Source organism: Cebus imitator, unplaced genomic scaffold (assembly GCF_001604975.1).
Source record: "Cebus imitator isolate Cc_AM_T3 unplaced genomic scaffold, Cebus_imitator-1.0 Scaffold39, whole genome shotgun sequence".
NCBI classification, from domain to species: domain Eukaryota; kingdom Metazoa; phylum Chordata; class Mammalia; order Primates; family Cebidae; genus Cebus; species Cebus imitator.
Window position 1 is genome coordinate 3,314,126 of NW_016107354.1, and position 26,615 is coordinate 3,340,740.

The 26,615-nt window shown below is 45.7% G+C and overlaps 1 protein-coding gene across 10 annotated transcripts in view; it reads left to right on the forward strand.

Moving 5' to 3' along the window:
• Positions 1-26,615, forward strand: part of ARNTL (aryl hydrocarbon receptor nuclear translocator like) — a 109,928-nt gene that overhangs the window by 12,793 nt on the left and 70,520 nt on the right. For 9 of the 10 annotated variants that reach the window (XM_017525774.2, XM_017525775.2, XM_037737496.1 and 6 more), the window contains exon 2: positions 17,795-17,867. The gene's annotated coding sequence lies outside the window, so the exon portion shown is untranslated. Of the gene's footprint in view, positions 1-17,794; positions 17,868-19,611; positions 19,746-26,615 lie in introns of those variants that run through there. The other variant, XM_017525768.2, reaches the window with a different exon arrangement.

Consider the following 26,615-nt stretch of genomic DNA (forward strand, 5'->3'; position numbering starts at 1 on the left):
TTGATGTGTACCTACTTTGTATCATAGAGAACACACACATATCTTTTGTGGGATATGGTTGGTCCAACAGCCCTTCTAGTTTGAAAAATCCTTTTAATATATGACAAAACATGGAGTTTATGTAATTTCTTGAAAAAGTTGGCCGTCGAGTTCTTGGTCAGGAACACAAGCTTCAGTTATAACACTGTTTCCATGGAGACATTAGCCTTGGCTTGCATCATTTCAGCTTCCAGTGCCTTTCCTAGGAATGGAGTGAACTGCTGAAAGAAGAGCATTGGTTGTGGTTGTCACTTAGAGCTGTCTCCCTTACTGTTTCTGCAAGAGGCTGATTTTGCTTTTCTGGGTCCTCTCAGTTTTTCCTGTGACCTAAGCATAAATTGTCTTTGAGATCCTGGTAATCTCATATTTTAAAAGTTTTCCATAGACTGGGCATGGTGGCTCATGCCTGTAATCTCAGAACTTTGGGAGGCTAGGCAGGCAGATCACAAGTTTAGGAGTTTGAGACCAGCCTGGCCAACATGGCGAAACCCTGTCTCTACTAAAAATACAAAAATTAGCCATGTATGGTGGTGTGCACCTGTAGTCCCAGCTACTTGGGAGGCTGAAGCAGGAGAATCGCTTGAACCCAGGAGACAGAGGTTGTGGTGAGCCGAGATTGCACTACTGTGCTCCAGCCTCAGAACAGAGTGAGACTCCATCTCCAAAAAAAAAAAAAAAAAAAAAAAAAAAAAAAAAAAAAAAAAAAAAAAAAAAAAAAAAAAAAAAAAAAAAAAAAAACAAGAAAAAAAAATAGTTTTCCACGAAATAAAACTGAACGGAACACTTTTTTTTTCCCAATCCTTTAAAATATTTAATTGGTGGCAAGGGGCTTTTCTAGAAGAATGGAGACCTGGTCTCACTCAAGCTTCTCGTATTAGTTGGGATACTAGACAAGTCCCTCTGTTAAAGAGACCCACAGGCACAATGGCTGAACCCAGGTAGAAATTTTCTCTCTCATGTACCAGTCCTGAGTAGATAGTGGTCCAGGCCTAGTATCTTTAACATATGGCTTCTATTTGATGGTTGAATGTAAAAACTTACCATCTCCCAGAGGAAAGAACCAAGGGGGCACATATCCAGTTATTTTTAAGGGGAAGACCCGGAAGCAGCACATTCTTTTTTTCCAGTGGCCAGAACTTGCAACTACATATAGTTGCAAAGAAGACTGGGAGATATCTTTAGTTGGGAAGCCAGGAATCTAGCAAACTCTGTTTTTAAGGGTGGTGAGGAAAATGAATGAGGGGAGCTAGCAGTCTGCTGTGTTGTGGTGGCGATGGGAAGGATAAGTAGAGTTTGAAGCTGGTGTCAGTAGAATTGGGAAGATACCTGAGTCAAGGGTGAGAATCTAAGCAGGCACACAGAAACCAAGGCATATGCAGCCATCTAGAGGTCAGGGTAGCTCTTGGCTCTGAAACTAAGCAGTGCGGGGAACCCAGGCACCGAAGGGAATGTGACTACCCAAAAGACATTAGGTTGTCAGTAAAAGGAAATTCACCAGTGTGACTGAATCAGTAGAAAGAGCACTAGACTAGGAGTCAGAAGACCTGGGTTTAAATCTAGCCCTTTTACTTCATAACCTGGGGCAAAATACTCGCATAAATATTTGCTTTATTATCTAGATAATGGCAATAACAGTGATGGCCTTTCTTGCCTCCCAGGCTTAGTGTGAGACCAGAGTTTGAGGAAGTACTGTGCAGACTGCAGCCCCATGGAGATGTGCACAGTATCTGCCCAGCCTAGGGCCTGCCATGGGTGTATTTGTTGAATGAAGTGTGAACTATTAAAAGAGTTGGCAAAAATGCATTATTCTAAGGAGATCTTAATCCTGGACAGTCTTCGCTACCTGGCAGAAAGGTTCTGTTATCCAGTGGCCAAGGCCTTGGTCCTGCGTGTAAAACCAGGTACCCAGCAAACACATGGGCAGACACCTGCAGCTTCCTACTGGGTAGCATGTGACACATAGTGTGTCATTGCCAAGGCCATTTGCTCACTTCTCTGTGTAGGTAACCGAGTACAACAGAACTGGAAGTATAGCCCATGAATGTGAACTAATCATTTCTAAATGATTTGGTCCACTGGCAGGTTAGAAGGCCACCAAAACTTCATTTCTTGCTTCAGAATAATAAGATACAGTTATAAAATGCGTCTGTTGATTTGGGAAAAAAATGTGTGGCTTATTCAAAATAATACCTATTAATTGAAAATGTGACATAAGTAAGAGGATACGAAAAAGAGCTTAATGTTTCTATCTTTTGGGCCTAGCAATAGTGACTTTTCTTCCTTAGGTAGGAAAATGGGGGCTCAGTGAATAATCAGTGTTGTTTCTTTTTCTTTTAACCTCATGAAGGGTTTGTATTATTCATTTTGTTATTTGTTTATTCTTTAAGGAAAGAACTTCTTTCTTGGAACTCTGTGGAGTGTTTTTAGATGTACTTTACTGGAAAAAAACAGGAATTAAAATTATATTCACAGTGTGCTCTAAACTTTTTAAAAATGTAATGCTTAGATGAAGGAAAGTGCACTGAAATATTCACAGTAGTTCTCACCTCATGGAATTAGAGGTGACTTTTCTTCTCATTTCCTTCTCTGTGGTTTCCTATTTTTCAACAATGAGTGTGAATTACTTTTATCATCATGAAAGACCAGTTAAAAACTAGTCCCACAAATTAACACTCTCAAGCCAAATCAAGAATTTTTATTTTTCATAACCTGGCTTGAACTATAAACTGTCACACTATCTCAGACCTATCCAGATTCTTTTCTGATTGAGATATTGAGAAACTTGTTGTAAAGAGGATGCCTTCCTTCTGGAAATCAAGAAACAGGCCAAGGGCTTCTAATGTGTTAGGAAAGATGTCCTGAGTAACTCTCCTCCTGGAATCTGACTAGCCTTTATTACAGTTACTTAAGGAAATGAATTTTGTGGGTTCCCTGTTCACTGTGTCACATTTTTTTTGTTTTTTCTTTATCCTGTACTCATATGCACCTTAGGGTCCCCAGACTCCCTTATCCTGGGATTGCATGACCTGGTCCTTGGCTCTCTCAGGCCCCTGCCATTTCCAGCATTCTCTGTTCTTGTTCACAACTTTGTTGATTTGGCTGTGGCTTCTTCCACCAGTGTTCTTGTAGATTGAAGAGAGCACATTGCTGTTCTTGTCCCTGTGCAGCTTCCCCTTCCTTTTTGTCATTGCTCAAGTGAGTGACCTGAGCAGTGCTCCTGGGATTGGGTGAAGAGAAACAGTCAAGACTGCAGGGATGGGCTAGGGGTGCTGAGGTAGCTGAGCTTCCTTGGGGGAAGGCACTGGGCCATCTCCATCTGGCAGCAGTTGGCCCACAGCTGGCAGGGCAGGCTCAGGTGTGGCTCTTGAAGATGGCTGCTTGGTGTTTGAAGACAGTTCCCAGGGCATGCTTTTATCTGTTGAGTTCCTTCAATGTGGCAGGCAGCCTGTGTTCTAGATGCTGACTGGTGACCAAGGCTGACTGGCCTTGATTGTCATGGGACTTTCATTTTAGTGGGGGAGAGAGAGAGAGAGGGAGAAAAGAGGATTAACAGGGAAATCAATAAAGAAGATAATTACACGTTGTAAGAACAGCCCCAGAGGAGGTTACAGGTGCCTATTTGACGAGGAGTGGGAAGGCCAGAATTGGGATAGGAACCTACATCCCTGATTGCAAAATCTGGTTCCTTTTACATCCTCTGGGCTTTCTGGTGGGAAGGGAGGAGGTGGAGGAGACCCCCTGGGAGGGCTGAGTTTCTCTCCTTCAGCCAATCTGGGCCAGCCTGGGGCCTTCAGTTGGAGAGCAAAAGCTGAGGGTATGAGCTAGGGACTGACTCTCTTGGTCACTCCAGTTGCCCATCTATGGACTGCCCCAGGTAAATAGCCATCTTTTTTAAAGAACAAGGAGCCAATGTGCATACACGAGTCCAGATTTATGCATGCTTCAGCTTTGTCTGAAGGCAAGCTTATATTTTCTCTCCTACTATTTTCAACTTTTAATAATGTACCAACATCTCAGTGCCCCTCCAGCGAGGATGTTGGGCTGGGGTTTTCAGGGAACTATTTTTAATTAACTACTCCTTGCTTCCCTATCACCCAGCCACCCCCAATCCCTTTCCTGGTGGCTCAGAGTCTGGCCTTGAAATGCAGTAAGAATATTTTTTGCCTTGCTATTTGCCTTTCTGAAACTCTTGATCACCAGTACTCACAGGACTTTTCTGCATCACTGTCTGCTTGGCTTTGGACTACCTGGATGAGCTTGGTGTCAGGCAAACTAATATGGTTTTCCTAAGCATCCTTGTTGAGTCTTCCTTTGTACTTCTTTGTCAGGTCTAGAGGCTTGGCCATTTGTCCTGCTCCTTTGCCTTCTCCTTCTGGGAACCCTCAGGACCCTCACTCCATGGAGACTGAGCACCCTTCCTCCTGCAAACATTAGTGATGGCGCCTTCCCAGCCCTTTCCCCATCCCCGTCTTCCTTTTCAAAGAACAAAGCCTTTGAAGCTTGTCTCTTGCCTGTCTGATGCAGTATGGAAATCTGCGAGTTGTTTGCCTCCTGAAGGGGTCTGGGGAATCACTTGGCTTTCAGAACTTTCCTCACTCCTCTCCCATCCACAGACTGATTTTAACCAGAGAGTCAGTCATTCATGCAGTGGTTCCAGGCCCACTAAGAAGACTCCTTCCAGGCCCACTAGGAAGACTCTTTGTTATAAATTCTGTTTTCTTGGGAAAGGGGAGCTTATTAGTATCTCATTCTGTTGGTTGCTACTACCCTCCTTTAAAAATGTACCTACATACATGCATGTGTGTACCTACATGCTTATATATTTCCCTTGTGAATGTGGCCCTCAGAGGGCCTGGATTTAAATCCTGGGAGTGGTAATGACCCTTTGGGAAATGTATACTTTTTGTTCCAAATATTCTCTGGCTCAAATTTGTGAAGTTTTGTTTCAGACTTAGTTTCATAGTTTTTCTCAGCTTCCAAGATAAGTTTGGGGCTCACTGTAATCAGCATGTAGAGGAGAATATGGCCATCAGCTCTGCCCCTTAAATTCACAGGCAGACTCAGGGAGCCGCCCCTGTCCCACCTCGTGCTTGTGGCTCTGTCAGCCTCAGGCAGCGCCTACACTGTCCTCCTGCCTGTGACAGTGTTGTCAGGAGCTCTTCTGACTTGGGTGCTGCTTGGCCTCAGGGTGCCAGGGCTCCCATGTGGAGTGTGCCTGCTGCAGCCTTTATAGCTCAGGCATCTCTGCAGTCCTCCTCTTACATAGCCATAGCATGGCAAAGTACATCCAGTTTTCTCTGGAGTAAGCAATTTTATTAAAAAAAATACACAAGTGGTCCCTTAATTTGCTTGAATGGCTCCCTTCTCTGGCTTTGCTCTGAATGAGCTATACCTGGCTGGAGCCCCCCTGCTCCCCTCAGCATGGAGTCACCACCCTGTGCTAAGGAGGAAAGGAAGAAGTCATTCTTACCTTGGTTTTGAGACAAGAGAAGCCTGGAGAAGGCTGTAGGAATGAGGGGTCGCCCATTTATCCAGCATCAGTTGAGGGTCTATTGTGTGCCTGGCTTCATAGGAAGCCTCTGGAGTGCTGTGAGCAAGAAAATAATACTTGATTTATGTTTTTAAAGTCTCTTCTGGCTGCCTGTGGGCTGGTGGTGAGGAGGACAAGAGTGCAGCAGGGTGATGGGTTAGGAGGCAGTCACTCTGGTCCAGGGAGCAGTGCCAGCTTGGGGGCTGCTGGTGGGTGTGGGCGTGAGGGTGGGCAGGCTGCAGACAGGCCTTTGCCCACTCTCCTTGCTATGTGTCCCCATGTGTCCCCAGGGGAGGTTCTGGCCATCCCAAACCATGTGCCTGCCCTTTCCCAAGTGTGCTAAGCCCTGCCAAGCTCCTGCTCCATGGCCTAGGTTGTTCATTCCATCTGGAGTGCTTTCTTCCCCTTGTTTCCCATCCTAGCTGAGTGACCTTGGGCAAGTAACAAGATCTCTTTTGAGCCCAGTCTCTTATTCTGTGAAAGAGTGCCCATGGAACCTACTGCACGGGACTGTGAGGATAAGACTAGTTGAGTGTGGTGATTGCAGTAGCCTCCAAAGCTGTCTCCTGCTTCCAGTTTCATCCTGCTACTGTGCATTCTTTGCACAGTGATCCTGTGACTGGGGGTCAGATCAAGGCAGGCCTCTGCTCAGAACCCTCTCCACAGTAGCTTCCTGTCCCAGTCAGGGGAAAAGCCAAATCTTAGCATGGCCCTCAAAGCTTCCTGGTACTTCTGACCTCATCTCCCACTCCAGGGCCATGGTGTATGGTTGATCCTGCTGGGTTCTGCACAGCTCATTGTGGGACATATACGTGGCACCCCCTGCCCTCCCCAACTTATGCATTGCACAACTTGTGCAGCTGTACATGCTGCTCCTACCTGCCCCTCTCTAGCTCCGCTCCAGCCACAGTGCAATCCGTGTTGTTCTTCAAACACACCAGGCATGCTTCCTGTTTAAGCTCTTCCCACTGCCTCTTCCCTTGGCCTGGAACATTCTTCCCCCAGAGGTGTGTATGGCTAGTTAGCTTACCTTCTTCAGGTCTTTTTTCAAATGTCACCCTAATTAAAATATCACTGCTCCTGAGATGTTCCCTCTTTCTCTTTCTGCTTTATGTTTTCTTCTAGCACTTATCACCATCTAACATATTATACACTTTCCTTATTTACTTGCTTTATTGTTTTTTTCTCAACAGAACATAAGCTTGATGTAGGCAGGCACCAGTGTTATTTTTGTTCACTGCTGTATATCCCCAGTGCCTAGATTGGTGCCTGGCAGTAGGGGCTCAGTGATACATGAGTGAATGAGTTTGGATTCACACAGGTAAAGTGTTGGGTACAGTGTTCAGCACACAGGAAGCACCAATACATGATTTGCCAGTATTTTTATTGTCTTTGTTAATAGTTCAGGCCCTGGCTCAAATGTGATTTTCTCTGAGCCTTTCTGCGGTTCCTTCTCAGGCTGAATTAAATCACCACCTCTGCTCTGCATTCCCCTTCACTTTGCCTTCGCTCTCTCTGCTCGGCATTTATCACACTGCAGTAGTGGGGCTTATCTCATGCTTTTTGCTGTTCGAGTCTGAATTCCTGTGGGGCAAAGACTGGCTTGTTCAGATTTGTATCTCAGGCGGTCTGTGCCCCCAGCTGGCATGTGGTTGGAGCTTAGGAAGTGCTTGCTGCTGGCGGCTGTGGCAAGTGGAAAGAGCTCTTTAATCCATCAGGACTCTTACGAGGGGGCCTGGCACCAGTATCACTGCCAGCTGATGTTTGTGCCCTCTCCCAAGAGGTGTTAAGGGGAGCTTGACAGCAACTTAAATGAGAGTCTCCAGTGGTATATTTAGAGCAAATTTTGGAGAGAGGAGTCCCTTGGACAACAGCATCTGGGTGACCTGATGGTTTCACATGTAAGAGTCTGGCTTTTTGGCTACTCAGGCTTTGAGAGGTTGGGGTCATTCAAGGGAGGCAGTGTAAGACCCATGTGTTTGGAAGTGGCTGGGGAGAAGGGGCACAGGAGGAAAGGCTTGAGCTGGCCTGTGAGGGATCTGGGTTGAAGGGAGTATGGCTTCTGGGGGTGGCAGAAGGAACAGGAAAACTGCCCCTGCCTTACCTGGGGAGGGGTGTGTGCCTTGGGAGGCATGGTAGGTGGTTTGGGGCCGTGTGCAGGAGGGCTGTAATATCAGGGCAGTGACTTTTGCCTCTTGTATTTGGCAGGAGGGCTACACACTGGGGATTGTGATGCGATGAGAGACAGGGCACTGGGATAGAAGCTCTGGAGTCATTTTCTCTTCCAGAGATGAAGTTGTCTTGCAGACCTGCACGTGGCATGCAGAGCCTGTACTCTCAGGTACCTTCAGGGGCGGCACAGTTTCAATTGAATCAACAGAAGGCAAGGGACTGAGGAGTCCGAGGCCTTGGCTGAGATGCCCAGTTTCTTAGTTCACTTTCTATACCTGCTAGGTTAGCAGCAAGTGAGCAAAAATCCCTCCTGCCTTAGCCTCAGAGACTTGGGAAGGGCTGGGCCTTCAGGTGAGAGCCTGGTGGCCACACTGGAGAGGGCCAAGCTTGACATTGAGTGTCTGAGGGGGCTGAAAGTTGTTCGTTCATCCAGAGATGGATTCGTTCTGCAAACATAGGGAGAGTTCCCTTCCCATTCCTCTTGGCTGCTTGGGGATGGAATTCCTGAACTGACCTTGGCCTTCCCCTGATCTTGGCCTTTACCTTGCACTGTGGCCTCTTTACTCTTAACATTATGCCCCAGCCCTTTTCCATGGGCCCCTGGTCTTCCCTATGGCCATCTAAGATGGCTGCATAATATTCTATCAAGAGAATGTTTTCAGTAAGCCATGAGCTTGTTATGGAGCATTTAAATTGCTTCTAATTTTTGCTCTTTCAGCTAATGTTACATTAAGTCATCTCTGTGTATTATGGAATCATTTCATTAGTTGGCATTTGTCTAGCTAATGGCAGTGGCCCAAGATTTAATAGAGAATCAGAATTTCTTGTTTCAAGAAGAATGTCATGAGGATATATAAAAAATTTACTTCAAATGCTAGAAATCATCTTTGTTGGGGTTTTCATGAATGAAGAAGCAAGGAAACAGTAACATGAAATTAGTCGTAAGTGAAAGGCTGTGTGTATACAAGTAACTCGTGACTTGTTTGTTCCTGAGTGTGGAGGGGAGCCAATAAATCCTTGGAAGGAGCAATCTACCTGCACAAATCAAAGAGATCTGTAGTCCTGCGTCAGATGATTTGATTAAAACATAAGAAAATGAAATAAACAGTGATCTCTTCTTAAGGATATTTTTAGAAATGCCCTATAGCAATAAAAAGTAAATAAGATTTCTGAGAAAAAACATGTCTCCTTAATTGCGAGTGAGTCTCTCCAGAAGTGCTGTTTAGTAGTGGAAGCAGATTGTAGACTTGCTGAAAGGATTTGATTTTTTAGTCATTAGGAAGTAACTAGAATGTAATTGACAAACAGCACTGACTTGGTCCCCAGTCCTGTTTTGAGCCCAAGGTCTGTATCGGCTTTGGAGTGATGGGGAAGGCTTCCTCTCACTAGCTAATTTGTTGTTGATTTTATTGTTTCAGTCTCTGGTAGCTTATTAGGTAGAACTGGGCTGTAAGCTTTGCAAGTGTTTACACTGTGTAAGGTTGCAAGGAATAAAACTTTAAGGAGAAAGTACCCAGTGCAACCTTGTTTCTGAGAAGCTTATGACCAGGGAGTGGCAAGGATAAAGCAAGGTTAAAACCAATGGTTGTTCAAGGGAGATTAAGAAGGAGTCCCTGGGAGAAGTCAGCTCCATCCTTTTAGAGAAGGGAGGAATTCCACCTCACTGCTGGCAGGGTGGGGCTAAGGGACAGGAGAATCAAGAAAGGTTTTATGGAACTAGCTGCTTTTGCCAACACCTTGAAGGACAGGCAGAAATGGAGGTTGGACATTCCCAGCAAAGGTAAAAGGCCTGAGTAGACGAGATGGAGATGGAAGGACATGAGGCAGTGTTTGGGATTTGGCTGAAGCATTGGGTGCTTGTAGTAATGGTCATTGTAGCACTTTACGGAGAGCATCAGGTGCCAGGCATGGTTCTAAGAGCTTTATAGGTAGTAACTCACTTAATTCACTCAGTCAACCAAATGAGATACTGTTATTTTATCTCCATTTTACAGATGAGGAAGCTGAGATATATAGCAGTGAATTAATTGCCCAAGATCACATTGCTGTGGAGCCAAGATCAGACCAAGTTCATCTGGCTCCAGGCTCTGTGCTTCTGACCATGAAGCTGTCCTGCCTCTGATGTGGGGAAAGAACAGTCACTAGAACCAGAAAGATGGACAGATGCTGTATGTTTAGTCTTGGATCATCAACCTTCAGGAATGCAGAGGTGGAAAAGAGACCAGAGATGGCGATGAGGGAGACTGGGGAGGTGGGAATGGGAGGAGGGTTTGTGAGAGCCATGAGTGGCCACGGGAAGACAGAGCTTTAAGGAGGAGTTTGTCAGCGAGGCCCAGGGCTGCAGAGAATCCCAGGAGGAGAGACCTGAGGAATAGGTCCGGGCCAAGGAGAAAGCTGTGAGGGCCTGGGGAGAGGGGCAGCAGGTGACCCAGGCTGGAGCTGCTGTGGGGTCCTGTCCTGGCTGCAGGGTGCTGTGTTCCTGGGGGATCATAGCTGTTGATGAGTATCACTATCCCTGTCCCCTTATCTGTAGAAAGAGGTGAGTGTGACAGAGGGGGCAGGTGAGAGCTGGCACTGCTAATTTGGCAAACCCAGTGGCTTTTCCACAGCCTGATGATTTTTGAAGGCTGTTTGCTATGCTGAGGCACAAGTGTGACTTCCCCCATCTAAATGCTGTGCAATCGCTATTTTCCCTGGAAAATTGGACCCATGTGGGCTCTGTGTGTGGTTTATTTGAGTTCCATTTTTATAGCCTTATTACCTTGTCCCCATGATGCAAGAGGCCTCTCTCTTTTTCTTGAGCTTTGCTGTGAAAATTGTTTCTTAAAAGGCACAAAGTGATCTCTCGTCATCTGGGTGGTGCTCGCTCCACAAGCAGCACTTTTCTGCAGACTCCGCACACACTTGTCATCGCCCCTGCCCCCACTTGGCAGGTTCCTCTGATGGTTGGCAATTTACTGAGAACTTTTAGGCAGCTCTTTAATCTCATTGCCTAGGTGTTTGCCTCCATTTGTTCCGGAAGAGTTTGTGCATGTAAATAACCATTCAGCCTCTTCCTCTCTGAGATGTTGCCCTGCTACTGACTGTGCTAGGGCCCGGAACCCAGTCTTGTCCTGTGGCTTCAAGCTGATTGACAATAGCAGTTGTCATTTACAGAGCCTGGGCAGTTACCACGCACTAAGCTAAGGGATTTATGTTTGTGATCTTAATTATTCCCAATTTCTTTGAGGTAGGTACTGTTACTTCCCCCATTTTACAGATATCCATTTTACAGATAAAGGAAAGGAACCTTAAAGGGGTAGAGTAACTTACCGCGGGTCACACAGCTAGTAGATGGCAGAACTGGGCCTCAGCTGGGCCTTTTCTAACCTTGGAGTCCACATGCTCTATTCATTCATTCATTGGCAACAAATGATTGTCTGCAACAGGCTGAGAACTGTTGTAGACCCAGGGTGTACAGCAAAGGCAAAAAAGGCAAAACTCCCACCTTCAGCTTATATTCTAACTTGCGGGGGAGATAGAGATAATATAATAAATGAAATATATATTATGCTATGTGGTAATGAGGACTATGGAGAAAAATAAGGCAAGTAGGTCAGATGGGAAGTGGGAGGATTTTAAATAGAGTGGTCAAAGAAGGCCTCATTGAAAGGACAACACATTGTTAGGTTAACAAACAAACCCACAAATCTCAGTGTAGCAACACGACAAAACTGCACTTCTGTGCAGAAAAATTCGAAAGTGGCTCCTCCTGGTTAGCAGGCAGGCCTCCTTGCAGTCATCAAGGGACCTAGACTCCTTTTATCTTGTGTCTCTGCCTTCTTCAAGGGCCTTAGCTTCCTTTCTATTCAACTTCTGGAGTGTGAGGGAGAAGAGGGGAGGGTAGTTGCTGAGCAAAGCTTTATGGACCAGTCTGGAGGAAGCATACCTCCCTCCCACCCACTGGCCAGAATTCAGTCACATCTTTACTCCTGACTGCAAGGGAGGCTGGGAAAGGAAGTCTAGCCATGTGCCCCCTAAAAAAGGTAGTGGGTTCTGGTGAACTCATGGCATGGTGTGGGTCACAGTGAATGAGGTGAAGAAGTGAACTATGTGTTTGGCTGGAGGAAGAGCATTATATGCAAAAGGAACAGCAAGACAAAGGCTGCTAGTGTGGCTGGAATGGAGTGGGGAGGAGAGGAGGAGAGTGGGAGCAGGTGAGGGCACGGAATCGTGGGGGCCAGGTCATTGAGGTCACTGTAAGGGTTTGGTTGCCTTGGAATGGCAAGCGGAGCTAGAACATAGTGTTGAAGGAGAAACGGCAGGATCTGAGACCGGTCTCACAGGGCTCACTCTGGCTGCTGTTGCTGTGTTGAGAGTGGACTGAGGGAGCAAGGGGGATGCAGGTGAGAAGTTGGCATTTGGGGGTGTTATCCAGGTGTGTGACAGGAAGGGCTGGCCCTGAGCCACGGTGGTGGAGGTGGGGAGAAGCTGTTAGATTTGAGATCTGCTCTGAAGGTGGGCCAGCAAGTTTTGCTGTAAGATGGATAGTGGAGCATGAGAGGAAGAAAGGAGCCAAGATTATTCTGAGGTTTTGGCTTTGCATATTGAGTATTAGTCTCACTTCCTACCCTCAAAAGCAAGAGGAGAAATTTTTTGGTAAAAGATATCTGAGCATTCTCTGGGTCCTGACTTGTCCTGCATAACCTCTTTTACTCTGCGGTACTTTCTTCGGCACAGATGGGCAATTCTCACTCATGACTAAGCTGTCAGACATGGGGAGGGCACCCGCAGTCCCTCCTAGCACACAGCAGAGGTGAGGCAGCACTGGGAATTGTCTTACTTCATCTGGGGCCTTTGGGCCAAACCTTGGGACCTGTTTAGAGTGACATGGGAGAGACTGAGTGTGCACTCTAGGTGGGTGAGAGGTGCCTACGGGGGGCCACTTTCAGTGCTTGCCATCTGCAGACACTGGTGACGCCCTGCTGAAGGGTAACAACCCACGTGTGTTTGAGAGTGGGAGCGGAAACTGTTTCCCACGTACTTCCTTGGCAATCATGACCTGCCAAGGCTGAAACTAGAGATGGGACTTTTTAATAGACCATGATCTCACTAGGAGCACATGGAGAAGAAAGTTCATCAGGGAGATGGCAGGGTATGAGCTGTGAAAACAAATAGTGCACACCTACTAGATGCTGGGTCCCCGCTAGTTATTTTATTTAATTGAAGAGCAAAACAATATATCATCCCTGTTTTCATGGCACAGGACCTCAAGTGGCTAAGCCATACAATGGTTAGTTGAGAGAAATTATAGTTATTTCTTTTTTTTCTTTAAACCGTTGCCTATTAAAAGCAATGGGGTTGAGGCATTCATTTTTATGGTGAAAATGCCAGCCCAGCAGAATTTTAGATATCTCAGCATGTGTTGATGAATTGAGTAGGTTATTTTTCCATCCATTTTACAATGATTTTCAATTACAGTGATTGCAAATGCGGTTGTATTTTTAATTTTGATATCCGTGTGTTTATTGTTAGTATATAGAAATCCAATTGATTTTTGTATTTTTATCTTGTATCCTGCACGTTTGCTAAACTTACTAATTAGTCATAGAATTTTTGTTTGTTTATTCCTCGGGATTTTCTGTATATACAATCATATCACCTGCGAATAGGGATTGTTTCATTTCATCTTTTCCAATCTGTATGTCTTTTTAATTTCCTTTTGTTGCCTGATCGTGGTGGCTGGGACTTCTAATCCTATGGTGAACAAGAGCGGTGAGAGTGCACATCCTTGCCTTGTTCCTAGCCTTGGGGACAAGCATCAGCCTTTCACCATTAAGTGTAAGGTCATCTGTGGATTTGTTGTAGATACCACTTGCACTTTGCTGGTATGGCTGTGAGTAGGACTGTGGGTTTTCTTTGTGTGTGGTGTTTGGCTGAAATAGAGTGGTTATTATCTCCAAGTTTTCAGTCTTGATAGAGGGAGATTTGTTGGGGCATTTTCTCTTTGTGCTCCTTGGCGTTTTTGGGTCTCTAAGGAGACCAGTTTTTGGGTTGCTGGTCTCCTTAGTTCCAAGTCTGAGCTATATGCAGAAAAGGAAATGCAGGAAGCTCACCACTGCGTTGTTTCTTGGGTCCTGAGGTCCCTAGCTGGTCTACCTTCTTCAGCCTGCCCTTTGGAGTCTTCTTATAGTCATCTAGCATAGAATGCCGAGGGGTTTTCATTGTTCTTAGCAGGTTGAATTGGGGAAAGTGCACCTGCTCCATCCTGTTGGGAGTGGAAATGGTTGGGGGAAATTGGAGCATATAGATCGGGGCTAGTTTAGATGCAAGGGCTCTGAACTGTAGGTGCAGGAGGACCGCGGAGGATCAGCCCTGACAGCAGCGGGAGGGGGATGGAAAGAGAGGGAATGGAGAGAGCCCAGGTGGCTACTGTCTGTGTCCAAGCAGGAGGTCTTGAGGTCCTGGCCGTGACAGTAGAACTGCAGCAGAAAGGAAGGACAGGAAGGTCCATGAGGACAATGAGGAAGTGCAAGGAGAGCAGGTTGGTCTAAGGTTTCTAGCTTGAGCAGCTAGCTAGCTCTGAGATTGCAGAGACAGAGGGAGGGGTCTAAGCATGGCAGAGGGGTGTATTCTAGGCATTTTAGAGCAGATCTGGAAGACAGGACTAACTGTGCTTCCCTTCAGGGAAGGCTCCACAGAGGAAGTCTGGCTGCTGGGTAAAAATCCAGGGAGTGTGCATTCTGGGCAGAGGAAACAACGTGGGAAAAGGCACAGATACAGAAAACGGCATGATGGGCCTGCTGGGAGTCCAGCTAGCCGAGGCATAAGTGGGTAGTTACTGGTTCCATGACTGGGAAGGATGCTGTAGGAGTGCGCAAAAGGAAGAGGTTCTGGAATGCGAGTTGATACTGCCAGTGGTCCAGTTGGCTCCTTGCCTTCTGTTCTTTGTGTGTTGGCATCAGTCTTCTCTACTGCAGAGAGGCTGCCCTCCCTGAGGGGGCACAGGTGCCAGCAGCCCCAGTTTACAATCCCAGCAAAGGGAGAGAGCCTTTCACTACATCAGATATCAGTTTGAGGGAAAGGCTGTGAGTGGCCCAGCTTGGTAATGTGCCTGCCTTTGGACCTGTCACTGTTGCAAGGGAGTGGAGAGTTCTAATTTGGGCCGGATCGTCTGCACCTCTGTGGGGCAACCAGAGTCTTTTAAAGGAGAAGGCAGAAAAATGCATCTGGGGAAGATAAAAAAGACTGTTTACCACAGTTTACTATAATAGATTTTGAGGAATATATAGTATGGCAGTGCAAGAGCTCTTCATAGAGGTTTAAGCAGGGGACTTGATCAAAGTTCGGTTTTACTAAAATCATTCTGGACACTATGGGGTTGTGGTTCCAAGTGAGTGACAAGAGGTGGTGAGACTGATTAGGAGGCCACTACTGTAGCTCCAAGGAGCACTGATGAGGCCTGAGCTAGCTTAGAGTCCTGACTCATTTTACTTGTACTTCATATCCAGCCACAGCAGCAGTGAGGCGGAGGACAGGGATAGAGTCTTAAGACACGCTGGGCAAGCAAGACTTGGTGGCCAGCTGGAGGCAGGGAGAAGGGGGTCTTACAGAGGATTCCCTACTGCCACCAAGGGCATAAAGACTGAGTCTCTGGAAGGCTGGCCTTATCTTTGGAAACGTTATTAAGTGTTGGCATACCGTATTGCTTCTTCAGAAGTGTGAGTGTTGTTGGCTTCTTGTGGTATCCAGCTGGAAAAGGAAGCTGATTGATTGCTTTTCCCTCCCTTTAAAGAGCTTCCTTTTTGAGAAATCGGATAATAGGTGATACAGTCAGGACTGCCAGTGGAGAAATAGGTGGGAGAGAGGGGGACACTGGCTTGGAGGCTTCCCTGCCCCCAGCCTGTCCCGAGGCCTGCGAGTCTGCTTTAAGCACATTCGTCCTTTTGGCATCGTCCTTGCAGGGAAGGCTTTTAAGGGATTTAAGGAAAGAAATGACACAATCTGATTCATGTTGCACCAGATTTCTTCCTCTGTTCAGAATAGACTATGGGTGGAGGTAGAGTGACTACAAGAGTAGCAGCAGGGAAGCAGGGCACCAATTAGGAGGCTGTCACAGCAATCTAGGATGGCGACGGTGGAGGTGGTGAGAAATGGTCGCATTCTGAATACATTTTGAAGGTAAGAACCAGTTTTAGTGAGGATTAGATATGGAGGGAGAGAGAAAGGAGATGAAAATGACTCCAGATTTTTGGTCTGGGCAGCTGGAAGAACGTTGTCTTAAACTGAGGCAGATATGACTCTGGAAGGAGCAGGTCAGGGAAAGTCAGGGGTCTGTGTTGGTCATGTTTAAGTTTGAGATATCCACTGTGTCTTACACAAAGCTCCCATCTACTTCTTAACTTGACACAAGCAGTTGGATATACTGGTCAGGAGTTCAGAGGAAGGGTCCAGGCTTGGAGAGAAATCTGGGTATCATCAGCATAGAGGTGATATGTGTGAATCCAGGAGACTAGTTGAAATTACCAAGGGAGTGACAGAGAAGAGATGAAAACAAAGACTGAACACTCTGACATAAAAGGTGAGAGATAGAAATAAGGGAAAATAAGCAAAGAGAAGGAGCAGCCAGTGAGGTGGGCGGAAAACCAGAAGAGCTGTAGAGAACTGGTGTCAGAACTGCAAGGTGAGGACAGAGACCTGACCAATGGATCTAGCAATATGCAAGACAGTCTAAGTGCACGCTGTTGGACCTAAGCCTAACTTTGCAAATAAGTCATAGTTTCTTCCCAGAAGGAGAATATAATTGTGCAAAAAAGGATCATTTAAGATGGATTGAAATCAATCTGAGAAAGATGTGAAGATAATACCATAGGAATCCAGCAGAAGGAAACAGTACTTGTGGCTTTTGTGGGGAGGATTGAGTCAGATTCATTCATATCTTCATTCATGTATGTACTCATTCATTTGGCAAAATCTTATTGGGTGCCAGGAGTTGTGAGGAGGTGGGAAGAGAGGGTTGTTACCTAGTGGGTATGGAGTTTCATTTCTGCAGATTAAAAGAGTTCTGGAGATGGATGGTGGTGGTGGTTGAAAAACAACATGAATGTACTTAATACCATTGGACTGTACACTTAAAAATGGTTAAGACTGTAAATTTCATATGACATGTATTTATTTTCTCACAATTAAACATGGAGAGAAAAAAAACAACAAAGCACTTTTTGGGGCCCTGTCATGAGCTTGGTCTGGGATGTGATGTTTGAAATGAATGCCATCTCAGTAGATGGAGGTAATGTGGAGGAAAGTGGAGGAAGACATCTGGCTGAGACAGGGGGTTGTTTGAGGACTATCAGTCCTGTTTGTCTGGATGGTAGGGTCTGTCAGGGGAAACCATACAAGCTGAGACTGCAGAGTCAGGCCGGGCCAATTGGTACAGGCCCAGCATCCTGTGCTGCAAAGTTGAGCCTGCCTTCTTAAATTCTGGGAGCCTCTGATGGTTTCTGCCCAGGGGAGTGTCATTCCAAACGCGTATATTTAGATTAATTTCATGAGTCCTTCCTGTTAAACTGTTGCCTATTAAAAGCAGTGGGGTTGGGGCATTTTTATGGTGAAAATTCCAGCCCAGCAGAATTTTAGATATCCCAGCATGTGTTAATGAATTGAGTAGGTTATTTTTCCATCTATTTTACAAGTATTTATTGAAGACCATCTAAGTACCTATAGTCCTCTAGGCAGTTGCGGGTATGGAATGGGGTAAATTTACAGGTCTCTTCTCTTGAAAAGCCTACAGTCTAGAGAATCCCCGCTCTCCTTCCTAAACAAGAAGTTATGCCACGATGTGCCATGTGTTATCATAGGCATGCTACCAGAGTTCCATGGGTGCTGAGAGGAGGGGGTACCTGGCCTGCCTGGGACACTGTGGAGGCTTACAGGGAAAAACTGTCCAATGGATTTGAAGGACAAGCGAGAATTTCTAGGCAAAGAAGCAGAAATGGGCATCCCAGGATGATGGTAAATCAAAACTAACTAGGTGCTATTAATTTAAAGCTAAACTTTTATTTCATTGGCTTTTAGGTGGTGCTGGCTAGAGTGCTTAAGTTTGGACCCAAGCTTAACTTTTCCAATGTGGAATCCTGAGCCTTCATTGGTAAGTTTGTTTGATACCTTCTTACCAAATTATGCTATTGAGGATTGATATGTGAAATGAAAGGCAAGGTAGTTATCATTGGCAGGTTCTCTGTGGAGGTTACCAGCCCTGGACCTGGAGAAGCCTGTAGCACAGGCTGAAGGGGTGCATAGGAAAAGGGAAATCTCAGTGTAGCTTTCTGTGGTAGATGCAGAGAGGGAGGCCACAAGAGGGGAACCAAGGGGTTCAGGGGATGGATGCAGCTGGCCTCATGGAGAGGTGGAGCTTTGGCTGTGTTTTGAAGGGCAAGCTAGATTGAAAAAAGTCCAAGGAAGAGTGAAAGAAGATTTTGGGGGCTTGAGACCATAGAGGTGAGATGTAAAAAAGTCGGCTTAGCAGCAGTTCCACAGGAGCAAAACCTTCATCACCAAAAGGAGTCATAGGCAGGAACTGTGGTGGTATCCGCCGGCATCTGATGATTCTAGTCCATCAGCAAACTTTTTCTGTAGAGGACCAGATGCTAAATATTTTTGGCTTCGTAGGCCATGTGGTCTCTGTCACAGCTACTCCACTCTGCTGTGGTAGCATGCAAGCAGCCATAGATAATATGCAAATGAATGGGTGTGGCGGTGTTCCAGTAAAACTTTATTTACAGAAACAGGTGGTGGGCCGGATTTGGCCTGCGGGATGTAGTTTGCCAACTTCTTTTCTAAACCCTAAATGCCCCCAGCTAAGGCACATAGACTTTATCCTGAAGGCAGTGGGAAGCCATTGAAGTTATTTTGGACAAAGAAGTGAAGTGGTGGAAATGATGTTTACATTTTCAGAACATTCATGGTATAGCTGGACAGGAGGCATAGGTGCCCATTGGAAGGCAGCAGCAGCCATCCAGGCATGAGGTCTTGTGGTGAACAGTAGTGAAAATGGAAGCAAAGGACCAATGGAAGAGATACTGCAAAGGGAAAACCAATAGTCTTTTCAGTCTTCTTAGACTTTAGAGACAGGAGTCAAAGAGGATGAAATTTTAAACTTGCTTGTTCAACAATGGTATTATTGACAGAAATGTAGATGTGGGGGCTTGAAAGGAGTAGCTGATGTATCTGGTTGTAGATATGTTGAATTCTTGATAATAGCGGTTCATCCATAGGAAATGTCCAGCAGAGAATTGGACATGCAGGGCTGAGGCCTGGCCTGAGAAGTTTAAGTCTAGAGATGTAGAATAGAAGCCATAGTATTAAATATAGTCTCCCCAAGATGAGCAGTGGGCTGATCTGTGGGGAGCATGCATAACTTTGGGATGGAAAGAAGAAGGTAGAAGGGACTCAGAGGCCATGGAGGAGAGTCCCAGGAAGGGAAGAGAATGGGGCAGCAGAGACCAGGGAGAAGGGATCTGAAGTGAGGCTGGTGAATTTGTGACAAGGTCTTTGCAGGTGGCCTTGAGGAATGTAATGTCACAAGAGGGGAAGGGAAAGGAAGCCAGGTTGCATGGAGTTGGACATAAATGAAGGATAAAGAATTGAGATGTTACAAAAATAGACCACTCATAGAAGGTTTAGGTAGTAAAGGAAGGGAGACACATAAGACTTAGATACTTGTCGGAATAACCTTTGCTTTAGCAGGGAAAGCATGCTGTGACCAGTTCTCATTTCCTTCTTTGGAGCCAAGCTGTGTTTGGGAGTTTGTGTGTACCTTGGGCTTGTGATTGTGTTCTTATGCTCCCTTTGAGGTGTGGTGTTCTTAACTCTGCCACAACTTGCACCATGGAATCCAGCCTATGTTTGGACCCCTGCCATGAAACAAGATGTGATCTGTTGGGGAAGTTACATTTGTATAAATTGGAGGAGAAAATAGGGTGGACCAAAAATTGAAATAAATCTTCTTACTGCAGAGTTTATCCAGGTATGGGGACTTGAGGATAATTCCTCCAGTCGTGATTTAATTATGTATCAGTTTGTGCTCTGAGTATTTTGAGTGTACTTTCTTTGGTTTGAATTCTAAGTAGTTTTTGACTTGGTTTTTGTGAATATAGCAGCTAGAGATCTAGTAATAAAAGCAACAGGTGTAACTAGTTTAGAGCTATGATTTATTGAATACTCATTATGTATTAAGTCCAGTGCTAAGTGCTATTGTGTATCATTCCATTTCATCTTTGCAATGACCTGTGATGGGGGAATTACTAATAGTATTCACATTTCAGCTAGAAATAAGTCATAAAGAGGTTGAGTAACCTATGCAAGGTTTCAAGGGATTTGAACCCGGGTCTGTACAATCCCTGGCTTATGCTGCTTCCTATTTTCTCTCACCTATGTCTGGAATTTTTTGTCCTACTAATGTAGAAGGACTAGAGATAGATTGAGTCCCTCAGGTTAAATATTCAGAGCCTGTAGTGGGTGTTTCCACTTCTTAGGAGTCTATTGAAAGGGCGGAAGAAGTGTGGGAAGTCTGGAAGAGACTAAGGCCAAACCTCAAACACTTACTTTAACTGTTTCCCCAGATAAAATTTAGTTGAAGGCAGCAGCCTTGGGCTTGGAAAGAAAATAGCTCTAGAAGGCATGAGAGTCAGATTCCAATCCTAGCTTTATGACAATTATAATGTCATTTTTGTTTAAACTCTCGGCATTTCTCTCCAATTACCTCCAACTTCAAGCTCCAAAGGCAGGCTCCTATTTTGTCTTGTTTTTCACTGTATCCCCAGCATTGTAGCACAGAATCTGGCATGTAATATGTTTTTTTACTCACTAGTTATTAATTTCTTTGAATGAACCAAGGGTCTTGGTACAAGGTGCTTAACCTCTCAGGCACTGCTCTTGGCACCATGGTTATAGAAGTGAAACAGGACGAGGCCTCTGCTGTTGTGGCAGACATCTACATGTGAGGCAGACATCTACATGTGTGAGATGTAGAATGTGACATCAGGTGTGATCTTGCTCTGAAATAAAAGACAGTGAGACCAGGGTGGAGGGGGAAAGGCCTGTCCAAGAAGTGAAATGAGACAGTGAGCTCTTAGGGGGTAAAATCCATAAAAATCCTTTTGAGGTGACTACAGATTGTCGGCTGTGCTGTCAGCACGTTGTTTTAATTATTTTGCTTGGCTGCCATTGCTAATGCCCAGCTGACTGCTCTCTGCAGCGAGGACAGGCCTCACCTTCTTCAGCTCTGCTGAGCATGCCTCTCCTGGGTCGGCTCCGGGTTCCTCTCCAGCTGCTCAGATCTCAGCCTCCACAGCCTGCTCTGCTGGTAATCTATTCTTTGTCCTTAGCTTCTGGTCTGGCTTGGTCCCTTTAACGTCGTCCTTGATGGCCTCCCTAGGTGAGCTTATCCAGCACTCACCTCTGTTTGGAAGACACCTGGGTCTCCATATCCTCCTCCTAGTCCACACTCCTAGTAGTCTGCCCCGAGGGCACCTCAGCTTGTCTATCCCCTCTGAGTGCCACATGCATCTTTCTCCCTGTGCTACCTGCTTGGTCTACATGCCTCAGTTGCTTCTGCTTCAGGAGTTGTCCTGGCCTTGTCTTTTCCCTTATATTCCCTTGGTTACCATATCCTGAAGAGCTCGTCTTCTAATTTGTCAACTCAGTTCTTGTCCTTTCCACTCCTGTGTTTAGGACTCATCATTTCGTTCTATGACAACCTCTTAATCGGTCATCCTGTGTTCACCTTTTTCCTCCCTCACTCCACTGCTCACACTCCTATCAATATGATATTTCTTTTTTTTTTTTTTTGAGACGGAGTTTCGCTCTTGTTACCCAGGCTGGAGTGCAATGGTGCAATCTCGGCTCACCGCAACCTCCGCCTCCTGGGTTCAGGCAATTCCCCTGCCTCAACCTCCTGAGTAGCTGGGATTACAGGCACGCGCCACCATGCCCAGCTGATTTTTTGTATTTTTAGTAGAGGCGGGGTTTCACCATGTTGACCAGGATGGTCTCAGTCTCTTGACCTCGTGATCCACCTGCCTCAGCCTCCCAAAGTGCTGGGATTACAGGCGTGAGCCACCGCGCCCGGCCTCAATATGATATTTCTAACATATTTCTGATCAGAGCTTTTTTTCTGCTTAAAACTCTCCAAGAGCTCCTTAATGCTTAGAAAATAAAAGCTAACCCCCTTCAGTGGGGCTGCAGTTTTCTTATCATCTGGCCTCCCCCCCCACCCCCGTCCCCTTCTAGGTTTTCTTTTTTCCTTAACTTATGTTTCTAACCTCAGCCAAGCTACCAATAGCCGTCACCTCCAGTGTCTTTGCCAGTGCTGGGCCCTCTCCTGGGAATGGCATGGTCACTGCTCACCCTTACCCTCTAGGGAAATCAGCTCCAGTTTGCCCCCACTCTTCAGGATACCATTCTTCCCTACCCAGCACCTCTCCATGACCTGGAAATGACCTTCCTCCTGGTTCCCAGAACACCCTGCATGTCTTTCTCTCTTGCAAAGCACTTATCATTGTAACTGTTGATTTACTTATCTGTTATGCTCAGCAACCTGAGCTCCTTAAGGGTGGAGACCATACACACACACACACACTCTCTCTCTCTCTCTCTCTCTTTCTCTCTCTCTGTTCCAAGTACCAGCATAGTTTACCTGGCTCAAGAAGTATTTGTTGAAAGAGTGAGGACTGGTCTGTTTGTGCAGCCAAGCAACAGATTTATGGTGTGATAAAATGTACTTGAAATAGGAGGTTCATCGGCCATTGGGTTTATTGGGGCACTCTTCTTGTCAGCTTTGAGTGCAGGACAGGTTGTGTTGGGTTTGAGTTTGTGACTGCCTGTTGTGTCTCCCAGCATACTGAGACCTCAGCAATGTCTCTTCTCTATGTTCTTTGCTGCTGACTTTGGTTTTTTTAGCTTTTGTTGTTGATGGACAAATAATAGCAATTCAAAATGAAAAATCATCAAGGAATTCTCAGGAATGTGGTCCACCAAGCTTGGTCCTGGATGAATCCCAAATATTCTAAATTAGCTAAACTATCTATTCTTGCCAACCACTGTCTGACAGCTTTCCCCCCGCTTAGTGCAGCAGAGAATGCTTTTCTTGAAGGGTGAGGATACTTAGTGGCCCTTCGTAGGGATGCCTGAGGACCTCTTTGTCTTCATTTTAAACCTCATAAAGTCCCCAGTGAATACTGAGGAATCCAACAAATAGGAAGAAGCTCTGACCCCAGGGGTCCCAAGTCGGTGTCTGTACTCTGCATGGGAGCCAGCACAATGCACCTAGTCAACAGCTCATAAACTCTCATGTTTTCATTCAGGGCCTTAAGCTTGATGCTTGTTGTGTCTTTTTCACTTCCTAACTCCACCAGAGACCTAAGAAGTTGTGCCAAGAGTGCAGCTTTTATTAGGGGGCTCATAGTCATCTAGGAAAGCTTTTCAGAAGAGAGCCATTCTCAGCACCGAGGCGTCCTGCAGACCAGGGCACTCCAGCAGGCTCTTGGAACTGCTTTCCTTGGCTGGAAATGCTTGTGATGCTGCCTCCCCTTGTAGGGACTTTCCATACACTGTTCCCTCAGCCTGGAATGCATTTTCCTCCTGGTTTGCCTAGTTCGTGCCTGTTTACCCTTTGGAACTCAGCTGATTGACCTGCCTCCTCCTCAGAAGCCTCCCTGACCTCCCTGATAAGAAGGCTAGGTCTTGTCCTCACCTTTCCTATGTCAGCATCTAGCATTTATGGACTGCTTATCTTGTGTCAAGCACTGTCAGCATGCTTCATGGGTAGCTACCTTGTATTAGGGGCTGGGTAGATGTTGGTTGAGGTGTCATCATATCCCAAAGACACTGTGTAAGGAAACTGAGGCCTCAACTCCATTGAGTGGGAGACAGAGTAGGAGTTTGTCCCAGATGCTGGACTGTGAGTTTACGCTCTGACCCTTTCTTCTGTACGCCACCATTCCCTCTGCTCCGGGTCTTTGCATCCTGTCCCTTTTCAGCACTTGCCATGGAGGTCATGATCTCTGTTTGTGTGGTTATTTGATGAATGTTTGTTCCCTTGCTGGGCATCCCCAGGATAGCAGGAGTACCTAGGACTCTAGGCAGGCGCTCCCCTGGAGTTGACCGAGAGCCTGTGGGACTGCCCACTCGCCCACAGTGCCTTTACCCTTGCATCACAGGAGTGTGGGTAGGACCAGAAAAGAGCCAGCCCAGGCTTCCCCCTTTCTGGAGCTTACAGGGTGTATGCACGGAGTCTGGCCCTCACCCTCGCCTCTGTGTTTCTGTATAAGAGCCAGTTGTGCTGAGGAATCATCTGTGCCTTGTCAAGGTCTGCTTCTTCTGCCCACTCCTTTTGCCCTTCTACCTTACAATCCCCTTGTTGTCCTTCTTTGTCCTTCTTTAAGGAAAGGGGCCCCCTTTGCCTCTCAGGGTGGAGCCAGCTGCCTTTCCCCTGGTCCTCTTGACCTGCACACACTCTGAGGATGACTGCCATGGTGGGTTATAATGATCCGTATGCCCTGGCCTTTGGTTTCTGTGGTGGGGCAGTACTTTGTACAGTCAGGGCTCAGGGCCTTAGAGAAGGCCGAGGGAGAGCCAGAGGTCATTACCTTAAGAGCAGCTACTCCATGGTGCAGTTTGTGTGTGTGCATGTGTGTGTGGATGTGTGCCTTTTTTTATGCACAATGTTTTTATTTGCGTATTTATCCCCCTGCTATATCTCCCTCTCTCAGTAGTCTAACATGGAGCCTTGAATAGTAGGTATATCGTAGCTCTTGGCTAAATACATATTTTCTCTTTTCCTAATCTGAAGGCACCTCCCTTTTCTCCTACCCCTCACTTTGGTATCTCGGCGGCTTCACAGGGTTGTTATGACTATCCGGACAGTCTTCCCAGACCTCATTCAGATTGCAGTGATGTAAAAACCCTACCTAGACTCCAGCCAGCTGGGCAGGGGCCTGGGCAGCAGGGGATGCCCAGATCCCTAGGGCATCTCACCAGGCCTCCAGGGCTCTCCAGGACCAGGCTGGCTGAGCTTCAGCTGACTCACACTGTTTTTGACTGGGAAAAATAAAAATTTTTAAATGGCTTCTGACCAAATGGAGAAAGTAGATGTGGGAGGACAAGAAGGGGGACGTTAGCCCTACACCCTAGGTAGATTTGCCAGCAGCAAACTGAGATGGGCTTAAAGCACGGCTGGCCTCCAAACACCTCCTTCAAAGGGCATTCAGCATACTGATCTCGGGCTCTGGACGCCCACCTACTTCAGAAAGGCAGCCCCATGTCTGTCTAGTGGTGTGACTTAAGACAAACCCACCAAGCTCCCTAAGCCTCCGTTTTTTTCATCTGTAAAATGGGATTGTAATCATTAGAATAACCTTTATAAGGTTCTTGTGAGAGTGGAATGAAAATGTGCTTTGCACTGTGACTGGCATGTGGAAAGCACCAAGTATTTATCCTATTATCATTATTGTTGCTTGTCAAAGTATTGCTAATAATAACTATAAGAAGACTTTGGACCAGATATAAAGTCTAAAATGCAGGCTGTGATAAGTAAGGGAGATGGTATATAAGAAAAGTCCTTTGTGAATTGCACATTATGTCCAGATATTATTATTAGCACAAGTGTATCTATTATCATTTTGTCTTTGAAAAAAATGATGGAGCTCAATTTTATGATGTTGAGCCTATGTCCTTTGTCTTTTCGTTTTTCATTTTGGAAAGAGTCTTGTCACATTGGAATCTTGTCCAGTGGATGTACGACCCATCATTGGTGACCCTGGGTGTCACATGCCTGGACAGCATCTGGCAAAGAAGAGCCATTATTTCAATGGTCACTATTGTTTAACATTTTTATTTACAATACATATTAGGAAGTTTTTAGAGGTTCATTGACAGGAAATTGTGGGCAATGCATTGAGTTATTATTTACTCTAGACCTGAGAAATTCTCCCTCTCAAAGCTTTGTGCCTTGTGTAGCTCAATAAATGTAAATTTGACGTAAACAGCTACCATTGTCTTCACAAGTATGTTAGAAATAGTTTCTTAATAGCAACTACTTGACTCTCATGTTTTTCATCTCCATTCTCTCCATTCTATACCATTGCTCTGCCTCTTCCAATCTTTCTGAAAAAAAAAAAATTAAGCAAAATTAGCCATTAAAAAAAAAAAAGTAGATGCTTTTAGGCAGAGGTTGAACTCTCTACCCCTTGGCTGCATCTGGCTTGCAGATGTATTTTGTTCAGCACTCATAGTGTTTTAAGATGTTTAAATTAGTGGCTAACATTTAAAAATGGGTAGATTTTTGTATCAAAATCCAGATTTCCAGCTCTTCATGAAAAATCGAAGGTCTAGTGACCCTGCGCCTATCTTCCATGTGGCAGTGCAGAAGAGTGGTGTCCCTCCCCCCGGGAGCTTGTTTCTCCAGCCTGCCCCGGCTGGACCAGCCTCTCTGTACCTTTCCATGGCCTACTCAGCCCCTGTAGGTAATTGAGTTTGCAGTCTCTGCTTAACATAACCAATACCCCTTAGATAATGTACATCAATTTAGAATTATTTCCACGAGCAACTGTGACCATAAGTAGGAAGGATATTTTACTTGCTAAGTTGTCATTCTTATGATACCCCAAGTAGCTATAATAGTATTTTAGGCTCTTTTGGGTTTAGTAGAATTACCTTCTGTCCTCCCTGTGGGATTTCCTCATTAATAAATTTTAAAAAGTGTTCAGCAAGGCTTATATATCAACATAAAGTGTTAAATAAGGCAGGATATAAATTTTGATAGCTACTATTGAAGGGAGGTTGCAAACAAGTGAACTGTTATTCAATAATTTATGGTGTTGCAAATTTGAAAAATAAA